The sequence below is a fragment of the Schistocerca cancellata genome, chromosome 7 (assembly GCF_023864275.1).
Source record: "Schistocerca cancellata isolate TAMUIC-IGC-003103 chromosome 7, iqSchCanc2.1, whole genome shotgun sequence".
In the NCBI taxonomy this organism is placed as follows: domain Eukaryota; kingdom Metazoa; phylum Arthropoda; class Insecta; order Orthoptera; family Acrididae; genus Schistocerca; species Schistocerca cancellata.
This window is the reverse complement of record NC_064632.1, coordinates 39,958,603-39,969,960: the sequence shown is the minus strand read 5'-3', so window position 1 is coordinate 39,969,960 and position 11,358 is coordinate 39,958,603. Positions and strand designations below refer to the sequence as shown.

Sequence of the window (11,358 nt, the reverse complement as noted above, 5' to 3'; positions counted from 1 at the left end):
CGGCCTCGGGTTTCCTTTCGCCGTGTTGCAGCTGCAGTCCAAATGACGCCAACGTCCACGTATCGTCTCATGCGCCAGAGTTTACACCTCTATCCATACAAAATTCAAACGCGGCAAACCCTCAGCGCCGCTACCATTGCTGCACGAGAGACATTCGCTAACGATATAGTGCACAGGATTGATGACGGCGATATGCATGTGGGCAGCATTTGGTTTACTGACGAAGCTTATTTTTACCTGGACGGCTTCGTCAATAAACAGAACTGGCGCATATGGGGAACCGAAAAGCCCCATGTTGCAGTCCCATCGTCCCTGCATCATCAAAAAGTACTGGTCTGGGCCGCCATTTCTTCCAAAGGAATCACTGGCCCATTTTTCAGATCCGAAACGATTACTGCATCTCGCTATCTGGACATTCTTCGTGAATTTTTGGCGGTACAAACTGCCTTAGACGACACTGCGAACACCTCGTGGTTTATGCAAGATGGTGCCCGGCCACATCGCACGGCCGACGTCTTTAATTTCCTGAATGAATATTTCGATGATCGTGTGATTGCTTTGGGCTATCCGAAACATACAGGAGGCGGCGTGGATTGGCCTCCCTATTCGCCAGACATGAACCCCTGTGACTTCTTTCTGTGGGGACACGTGAAAGACCAGGTGTACCGCCAGAATCCAGAAACAATTGAACAGCTGAAGCAGTACATCTCATCTGCATGTGAAGCCATTCCGCCAGACACGTTGTCAAAGGCTTCGGGTAATTTCATTCAGAGACTACGCCATATTATTGCTACGCATGGTGGATATGTGGAAAATATCGTACTATAGAGTTTCCCAGACCGCAGCGCCATCTGTTGTTGACAATTGTAACTACTGTAATTTCAAAAGTTTGTCCGCCTGAAAACGTACTGTTGTCCCAAGCATATTGCAACAAACGGTGTATTTCTATCGCTGCTCGTTTAGTTTGTATTGCCGTTTCAAATATACCGGTCATTTTTGAAACACCCTATATGATTCATATGGAAGTGATTACGGCCGCTCGACGGGAATTGACAGGCTTTGAACGCAGACTGGTAGTTGGATCTAGACAGGACATTCCATTTCGGAAATCATTGGGGAATTCAATATTCAGAGATCCACAGTGTCAAGAGTGTGCAGAGAACGCCAAGTCCAGGCACTACCTCTCACCACCCACGATGCAGTGGCCGGCGGGCTTCACATAACGACCAAGACTAGCGGCATTTGCGTAGAGTTTTCAGTGCTAACAGACAAGCAACAGTGCTTGAAATAACTGCAGAAATAAACGTGGGACGTACGACGAACGTATCCGTTAAACAATGCGGCGAAATTTGGCGTTAACGGGCTGTGGCAGCAGACGATCGAAGCAAGTGCCTCTCCTAACAACACAACATCACCCGCATCTCCTCTTCTGGGCTCGTGACGATCTCCGCTGATTCCTAAACGGCTGAAAAACCGTGACCTCGTCAGATGAGTCCAGATTTCAGTTGGTAAGAGCTTATGGTAAGCCGGCCGCGGTGGTCTAGCGGTTCTAGGCGCTCAGTCCGGAACCGCGCGACTGCTACGGTCACAGGTTCGAATCCTGCCTCGGGCATGGATGTGTGTGATGTCCTTAGGTTAGTTAGGTTTAAGTAGTTCTAAGTTCTAGGGGACTGATGACCACAGATGTTGGGTCCCATAGTGCTCAGAGCCATTTGAGCTGATGGTAAGGTTCCAGTATGGCGCAGACAGCGCGAAGCCTTGGACCCTATTGTCACAAGGCACAAGGCACCAATGAAATTCAGTTTAAGAGAAGCCTAAAGGATTTGTTGGTGGCCAACTCCTTCTACTCCATTGATGAATTTCTTAGTAAAACCAACTGATTTGTATATAAGTACAACATAACTTCTGCACAATTTCAGTGCAGTAATGTGTTCACTGAAAATATGTGTGTGTGTGTGTGTGTAAGTGTGTAAGTATAATCTAACTTCTGCACCATTTCAGTGCAGTAATGTGTTCATTGTAAATAAGTATTACAGTAGTTGTATTACATGTTTATTACCTTATAAATAAATAAAAAACTTTTTATTTTAAATTCAGTGCATTAGTATTTGTAAAATGACTCTTAGTGTTCATTAAAAAGTGACGATCATTCCACTTGGGACCTGTGGAATGGTACATTGGCTTATTTGTTTTAGTTGTAAATATTTGTGAAGTATTGTTGTTTTTCGGACATGTTCCACATCCTGGAGGACCTCCTCACTACGGATCAGTTGGAATGAAAGTAAATCTAATCTAATAATCTAATAATGGCGAGGACTGTGTTTATATGGAATGGACTGGGTTCACTGGTCCAACTGAACCGATCGTTGAGTGGAAGTGGTTCTGTGCGGCTACTTGGAGACCATTTGCAGCCATTCTTGGACTTCATGTTCCCAAACAACTATACAATTTTTATGGATGACAATGCGCTGTGTTACCAGGCCACAATTGTTCGTGATTGATTTGAAGATCATTCTCGACAATTCGTGCGAATTATATGTCCACCCCCATCGCCCCCCGACATAAGACACGATTGAGATCAGTTCGTGTACAAAATCCTGCACTGGCAACAAGTTCGCAGCTATGAACGGCTGTAGTGGCAATATATCTGCTACGTCGAGTTGCTGCACTACGCCAAGTCCGACACGATATTAGGAGTTTCGTCATGACTTTTGTCACCTCAGTGGACAATCACCTGATAACGGTCATGTGTGCATTTTTATTATATAGGGCCATTCGGAATGAATATGACGATTACGGACGGATATAATTAGTTAACGCATAGCTAGACGCCGATAAGAAATATAGAGAATGTAAAAAAAAGTGAAAAACTTCTATCATTGTGCAAGTGCAGTGAATCTGAAACCGGTACATGCGCGATGCTGTGTAAAAAAAAAGTGTGTGTTATTTCCTAAGGGACCAAAGTGCTGAGGTTAACGGTCCCTAGACTTACACATTATTTAAACTAACTTATGCTAAGAACAACACACACACCCATACTCGAGGGAGGACTCGAACTTCTGACGGGGGGTGGGGGGGCGAGAAATCCGTGACATGGTGCCTCTTACTGCGCGGCCACTCCGCCCGGCAGCTTTGTAAATAAAGTGTTTCGTGCCGTCAGTGAAGTCGACGTATCTCGTACAAACTTTATTCTGTATGTCAGAATTTAATAATTGCAATGGTGCAAACCATGCGGGACAAACATTTGCCTCACGTCTCATTTTTAACGACGAGATAACCTTCCACATAACTGGGAAGCTTATATAAGGTGAAAAAGCCTTCGTGCGTAGCTGCACACCACCGTGACACACTGAAAGTTACGGTGTTCTGAGCAATGTCAGATTCATACATACACAGTCGTTTAATGAACAAAGTAAGAGCATATGGACTATCAGACCGATTGTGTGATTGGATTGAAGAGTTCCTAGATAACAGAACGCAGCATGTCATTCTCAATGGCGAGAAGTCTTCCGAAGTAAGAGTGGTTTCAGGTGTGCCGCAGGGGAGTGTCGTAGGACCGTTGCTATTCACAATATATATATAAATGACCTTGTGGATAACATGGGAAGTTCACTGAGGCTTTTTGCGGATGATGCTGTAGTATATCGAGAGGTTGTTAACAATGGAAAATTGTACTGAAATGCAGGAGGATCTGCAACGAATTCACGCATGGTGCAGGGAATGGCAATTGAATCTCAATGTAGACAAGTGTAATGTGCTGTGAGTACATAGAAAGAAAGATCCTTTGACATTTAGATACAATATACCAGGTCAGCAACTGGATGCAGTTAATTCCATAAATTATCTGGGAGTAGGCATTAGGAGTGATTTAAAATGGAATGACCATATGAAATTGATCGTCGGTAAACCAGATGGAAGACAGATTCATTGGAAGAATCCTAAGAAAATGCAGTCCGAAAACAAAGGAAGTAGGTTACAGTACACTTGTTCGCCCGCTGCTTGAATACTGCTCACCGGTGTGGGATCCGTACCAGATAGGGTTGATAGAAGCGATAGAGAAGATCCAACGGAGAGCAGCGCGCGTCGTTAGACGATGGTTTAGTAACCACGAAAGCGTTACGGAGATGATAGATAAACTCCAGTGGAAGACTCTGCAAGAGAGACGCTCAGTAGCTCGGTACTGGCTTTTGTTGAAGTTTCGAGAACATACCTTCACCGAGGAGTCAAGCGGTATATTGCTCCCTCCTACGTATATCTCGCGAAGAGACCATGGAGATAAATTCAGAGAGATTAGAGCCCACACAGAGACAAACCGACAATCTTTCTTTCCACGAACAATACGAGACTGGAATAGAAGGGACAACCGATAGAGGCACTCAAAGTACCCTCCGCCACACACGGTCAGGTGGCTTGCGGAGTACGGATGTAGATGTAGACACGCTGCTCATTCACTTGTGCTGAAATACATTACACCGAGAATGTGCGTGTTTTCTTAATCTGTGACTTGACGTTTTCTGAAGTTCGCCGATCTGGATACTACGTCGCGGGCTTTACGTACTGTAAATGTTATTTGTCCCGTATTACTACAAATACGGTGGACTGTCACTGTGAGGATAAACTTTCATTTCGGGCCACATCCGCGCAATTCTGTGCTACCTGCAAAATAATCGAGCGTTTAAGAATAGCCAATTTTTGCTACATATATAGTGAAAAGTACTGTGCCAGAGATTTAGTTTAGAAGTACAAAGGATTCACATGCGATCATTTATGGAGTGTAGCTGAGTGGATCTTAATCTGAGTTAGGGGTTAATTGTTGTTTAGACGCACTCCTATGTTGTCGCTCGTCTCGTCGCAGCAGCACTATCGCTGTGCAAATGCACTAGCGGCCTCTGGACTGGAAACGTCATGAGGTGAGTGAAACCACTTTGGACAGTATTTGTTGTCTCCATTTATGAATACATAGGCCTTACTACACAGCTCGTACCGCGGCAACATTGTGGTTTAGGCAGACGGCAAAGAACAAACTGGAGACTCCCTGCATCCCCACATTCGCAGCTTCCAAGCTTGGTAACACGGCGTTCTACGGGAATTATAACGTGGAATGGTCGCTCATTTGGTATTTGAAAGAGATCGAAAACAATAATAAATTGAGGTCTTTGATTAGCATCGAAGTCAGCAGTTGGTATCTGAGACAGGATATATTATGGGTAAGAACAGATACGTTACAGTCTCTTTTACCCGCACGACATGGATACACTTTCAACACACTCTACAGTGAAGCTAAGAGGTTATTCCAGTACTTATAAGTTATAAGCACCGGTGCGGTAGTTCTGACGTTGTGCTTGATAAAGCATGTAACAGTGAAGAAAAATCGAGACACGCTCATCGAGTCAGTAAGCCTAGAAAAAGCGCTAGAAAGTGAAAAACGCGAGAAATGTTCGAAATTCTGAGGAAAGTAGGAGTAAGGTGTAGGGAAAGATGGGAAATATGTAATGTGTTCATGAAGTAAGAGTGAACAATGAAGCTGGCTTGCACAAACGAAAAGGGCATTTCTGACTAAAGGAAGTCTACTGATACTAAACGTAGGCCATAATTTGAAGAAATGGGCAACGGCCTTGCCGCAGTGGATACACCGGTTCCCGTCAGATCACAGAAGCTAAGCGCTGCCGGTCGTGGCCGGCACTTGGATGGGTGACCATCCGGGCCGCCATGTGCTGTTGCCATGTTTCGGGGTGCACTCATCCTCGTGATGCCAATTGAGGAGCTACTCGACCGAATAGTAGCGGCTCCGGTCAAAGAAAACCATCGTAACGACCGGGAGAGCGGTGTGCTGACCACACACCCCTCCTATACGCATCCTCATCTGAGGATGACACGGCGGTCGGATGGTCCCGATGGACCACTTGTGGCCCGATGATGGAGTGCTTTTAATCTGAAGAGGAGATTTCTGAGAATTTACGTTTGCAGTATAAAATTTTACGTCAGTGAATCATTGACAGTGGGAAACCCAGAACAGAAGATGATCGAAGCGTATGAGATGTGGTGCTACAGAAGAATGTTTGCAATCAAGTGGACTAGAGCTGTAGACGGTAAACACTCAGAACATTCATGCATAAATTATGCAGCCTTCTTCAGTATTTTTCAAAATAGCAACTGGTTTCTCTCCTTCATATTATTGTTCTTAAACATGTATTTATATTTACCCATCTGCATCTCACGGGCTATTAGTTAAGTATGGTCCGTAAGCATCAGCTTAAATAAGTACACAGGTGGATGATTTTGATCATCTCGTAAACAGATCAGTTTAACACCGGGCCACGACAGCAATAGTTACAATACATGTACACAACATCCTCTGAAGGATGCGAAAAATATTTTTTTTACCTGTGCTTTTAAGATACCGAAAACCATTAGGATTATATTACTTCTTAGTAAAAATTGTACTCCATGTTCAGAGGTTAAAATTTACACAGGCACGCTAATAAGTTTAAAATTATAATTAAAAAAATTTTTTTTAGTCAACAGAATCTAAATTTCGAAATTCCGAGAGGGGAACATTTAATCATTAACAATTATTTCCTTAAAACGAGCTTCCAAAATATCTGCCAACTTTCAGTAGACACGCCTATGGCTGTAATAGCCCTCTACTTGGCAAAATGGTTCAAATGGCTCTGAGCACTATGGGACTCAACATCTTAGGTCATAAGTCCCCTAGAACTTAGAACTACTTAAACCTAACTAACCTAAGGACATCACACACAGCCATGCCCGAGGCAGGATTCGAACCTGCGACCGTAGCAGTCCCTCGGTTCCGGACCGCAGCGCCAGAACCGCTAGACCACCGCGGCCGGCAGCCCTCTACTAAAGAACACAGTTAGTAGCAGCCCTAACCCATTATAAGTATAAAAACAGCTATTTACAGACAGCCAAAGTACATCTCATACACGCCGTCCACTGATAACAAGTACCACCATACTACTGAAGCCCAATTCTTATGTTAACTGCGCAACAATGTGATGGACGCAGCACTAACCAACGAAGTTTCTTTCGTGATTTAACCTGAAGCCCAATTCTTATGTTAACTGCGCAACAATGTGATGGACGCAGCACTAACCAACGAGGTTTATTTCGTGATTTAACGCGGCTCAGCTGCTAGACATGAAATGAATTACCTTACTGTAACTTTAAAACAAAATGCATTCGTTCATGTGGAACTGTAATTAATCCTGCGTGACACAACCTACCACCTTTGCTTGCACAAGGAACTCATTCAGTAGGAAGCCAAAACGCAGGTCACCCTGACAGGTCAAAACATGTGGTAACATCCGAACGCAAGGATAGAGAGTTCCGTAAATACAACTCATAAACCACAACCAAATTACACGCCACAGAAGATCCCTGGGTAGAGCCCAGTCCCAACGTAGCGAAATCTTTTTCCATAGTAGTTTCGGCACAGTCACAAGTTGAAATACAGGAGAAGAGGGCACAACCAAATTCACTCTCTTCGAATTAGCAGTTAGCAATAAATAGTGAACAAAACAGAATGTACCATTTTCCTATGGAACAGATCCACCAGTTACTGCGTCCTTCGACTTTCCCATACCATCGGCAACATTAGCGCCTAACTAGACTTCAGAATGAAAAAGAATTTTCTCTGAGCACTTCCGCTTTTAAAATAACAAAAATAAATGATATTTAACTTTTTAGGTATTTTGTTACACCAATAACAGAAGAGTTATTGAGACTATTGGTACTGCTTATTTATAAAAACCATTTTTTGTAGAATGATGAACCAGTTCTCATAACGAAAGGGTAATTATCCATGCGATACACGTGTTACAAAACTCTATTTAAAATCAACCAATTTGAAATACGTGCATTACACAGGATGCTTCAAAGCGACTATAAGTACACAAACACAATGTCAGTAGGCCTACAGACCCCACATAGGCTTATGCAAACTGAACATGTATGAGATTCACTCAAAGTGAATGTTTTGTGCGATGTCCCACTCATGTGTTTACGGCCCATTCTTATCTGATGGAAACACGATTAATGGTCATCAGTATCTTAGTATGTTCCATATATGGTTGTTTCCATGGCCCATAGAGGACAACTTAATTTTTCGGCAAGACGGGTCACCAAATGCGTGAATATCTGAATGAGATGCTAAATAACCGGCGACTTAGCAATTCTCAGCTGGCCTCTACAATGAACGGATTTGACACCGTGTGACTTCTTCCGTCGGTTTCATTAAGGACAACGTTTATGCATCAACATTATCACAAAAGCTAGAAGAACTGAAGAACCGGATCAATATTGCCACAACATCAGTGAAGATGGACACGCTTACCCGAGTAGGGGAGGAATTCGAGTACCGATGTGTACTGTTCATGTCGTGACGGACGACGTATTGAAAAACTGCAGTCTAAACATCAGAGATTCGAAAATATGTGTACCGAGTTTCAGGATATATGCGTTCGAAATACGTATGTTCTTTTTGAAACACCCTGTACTTTGTTATATTTTAAATCACTTGATTGCTAGACTCCTTACCTCTGAACTTTAAGAAATTTGTAGACTTGAAGCTGACAATGCTTTATGTCGAACCAACACCAATAATAATAATGATAATAATAATAATGATAATACATAGGATCTACAGCAATGCAGTACTCATTACATAGTTGTGTTGTGCTGTCAACTTGTTCGTAAGCCTATATTTGTTGCAAAGTAAATAATTAAGCAATTTATGGTCCACTGTGGGAATACTTACAACTGAGAGAAGGCATTTTCATGAGATATTTAACATTCGTATTTTTTTTTTTGAGTCATCCGTCTTCCGGATTGTTTGAAGCGGCCCTGCCACGAATTCCTCTCCTGTGCCAAACTGTCTTCTTCTACAGCTTTCACTTTCTACAGCTCCCTTTAGTGCCGTGGAAGTTACTCCGCGATGTCTTAACAGATGTCCCACCATCCTGTCCCTTCTTTCTGTCAGTGATTTGTATACATTGCTATTCTAACCAGTTCTGCGAAGAACCTCCCATTCCTTACCTTATCAATCTACTTAATTTTCAACATTATTCTGTAGCTCCATATCTCAAATGCTTCGATTCTCTTCTGTTCCGGTTTTCCTACAGTCCATATTTCACTACCAAACAATGCTGTGCTCAAAACATACATTCTCAAAAATTTCTTCCTCAAATTACGACCTATGTTTGATACTAGTAGACTTCTCTTGGCACAGAATTCCCTTTTCGTCAGTTCTAGTCTGCTTTTTATGTCCTTGGTGCTCCGTCCGTCATGGGTTATTTTGCTGCCTAGGTAGCATAATTCCTTAACTTCATTTGCTTCGTAATGCTAAGTTTCTCGCTTTTCTCATTTCTGCAATTTTGTCATATGATGACATGTTGGAGACCGTGGCTGTTTTTGAAGACAAATGTTGATGGTGTTATGACAGCAACCAGCCACAAATTTACTTTGAGTTCCTTTATTCAAAGGAAACCGTTACCGGTTTCGAATCGTTGCGATTCATCATCAGACGGTTTACACGTCAGACGGTTTACATGTCAGAAAGAAAGCGTGTAAACCGTCTGATGATGAATCGCAACGATTCGAAACCGGTAACGGTTTCCTTTGAATAAAGGAACTCAAAGTAAATTTGTGGCTGGTTGCTGTCATAACACCATCAACATTTCTCATTTCTGCTACTTCTCTTTACATTTGTCCTTCTTCGATTTACTCTCAGTCCATGTTTTGTACTCAATAGCCTGTTCCTTCATTTCAGTAGATCACGCGAATTCTTCTTCACTTTCCCTGAAGATAGCAATGTCATTAGCGTATCTCACCATTGATATCATTTCACTTAGAATTATAATTTCACTCTTGAATCTTTCTTTTATTCTGGCCACTGCTTCTTCGAAATACTGACTGAACACTATGGACGGAGGGCTACAACCCTGTCTTACATCCTTTTTAATCCGAACTCTTCGTTCTTGGTCTTCCACTCTTATTGTTCCCTCTTGATTCATGTACATATTGTACATTACACGTCTTCCCCTATAGCTTACCCCTTTTTTTCTCAGATATTCGAACATTTTCTATCATTTGATATTGTCGAACGCTTTTTCCAGGCCGACAGATCCTATTGTCCTGTCTTTTACTTTTCTTCAGTCATGTTTCCATTATCAATCTCAACGTCAAGATCCCAAGTTTGTTTCCCATTCTTCTGTATATTATTCTTGTAAGCAACTTTGATTCCTGAGTTGTTAAGCTGATAGACGATAATTCTGTCACATGTCAGCTCTTTTAGTCTTCGAAATTGTCGCCAGACTTAAGCATTCTACATACCAACGTGAATAGTCATTTTGTTGACACTTCCCCCAATGATTTTAAAAATTATAATGAAATTTTATGTATCCATTCTGGCTTATTTGATCTTAAGTCTTCCAGAGCTCTTTTAAATCCTTATTATAATACTTGGTCCCCTCTCGCTTCTGTATGGAATCTTGTTTCTCCTCCTATCACATCAGAAAAGTCCTCCTCTCACAGAGGCCTTCAGTGTACTCTTTCCACCTATCTGCTTTCCGTCCTGTGGAATTCTCATTGCACTCTTAATGTTACCGACCTTGCTTTCAAGTTCATCGAAGGTTATTTGACTTTTTTATGTGCTGAGTCAGTCCTTCCGATAATCATTTCGTTTTCGATTTCTTCACATTTTTCATTAAGCTATTTCGCCTTAGCTTCCTTGCACTTCCTGTTCATTCCATTCCAATGTCACTTGAATTCTGTATTCCTGAATTTCCCTGAACATTGTACACTGGACTCGCATTCGGGAGAACGACGGTTCAATCCCGCGTCCGGCCATCCTGATTTAGATTTTCCGTGATTTCCCTAATCTACACCTGCATCTACATATACATGGATACTCTGCAAATTCACATTTAAGTGCCTGGCAGAGGGTTCATCGGACCACCTCCACAATTCTCTATTATTCCAATCTCGTATAGCGTGCGGAAAGAACGAACATCATTATCTTTCCGTACGAGCTCTGATTACCCTTATTTTATCGTGGTGATCGTTTCTCCCTATGTAGGTCGGTGTCAACAAAATATTTTCACATTCTGAGGAGAAAAAAGTTGGTGATTGGAATTTCGTAAGAAGATTACGTCGCAACGAAAAACGCCTTTGTTTTAAAGATGTCCAGCCCAAATTCTGTATCATTTCTGTGACACTCCCATATTTCGCGGTAATACAAAACGTGCTGCTTCTTTGAACTTTTTGTGTACTGCGTCAGTCCTATCTCGTAAGAATCCCACACCATGCAGCAGTATTCAAAAAGAGAACGGACAGCGTAGT

The 11,358-nt window shown here is 42.3% G+C and overlaps 1 pseudogene; it reads left to right on the top strand.

Moving 5' to 3' along the window:
- Positions 1-5,605: 5,605 nt before the first annotated feature.
- Positions 5,606-5,723, top strand: LOC126093180 (5S ribosomal RNA; annotated as a pseudogene).
- Positions 5,724-11,358: the final 5,635 nt, after the last annotated feature.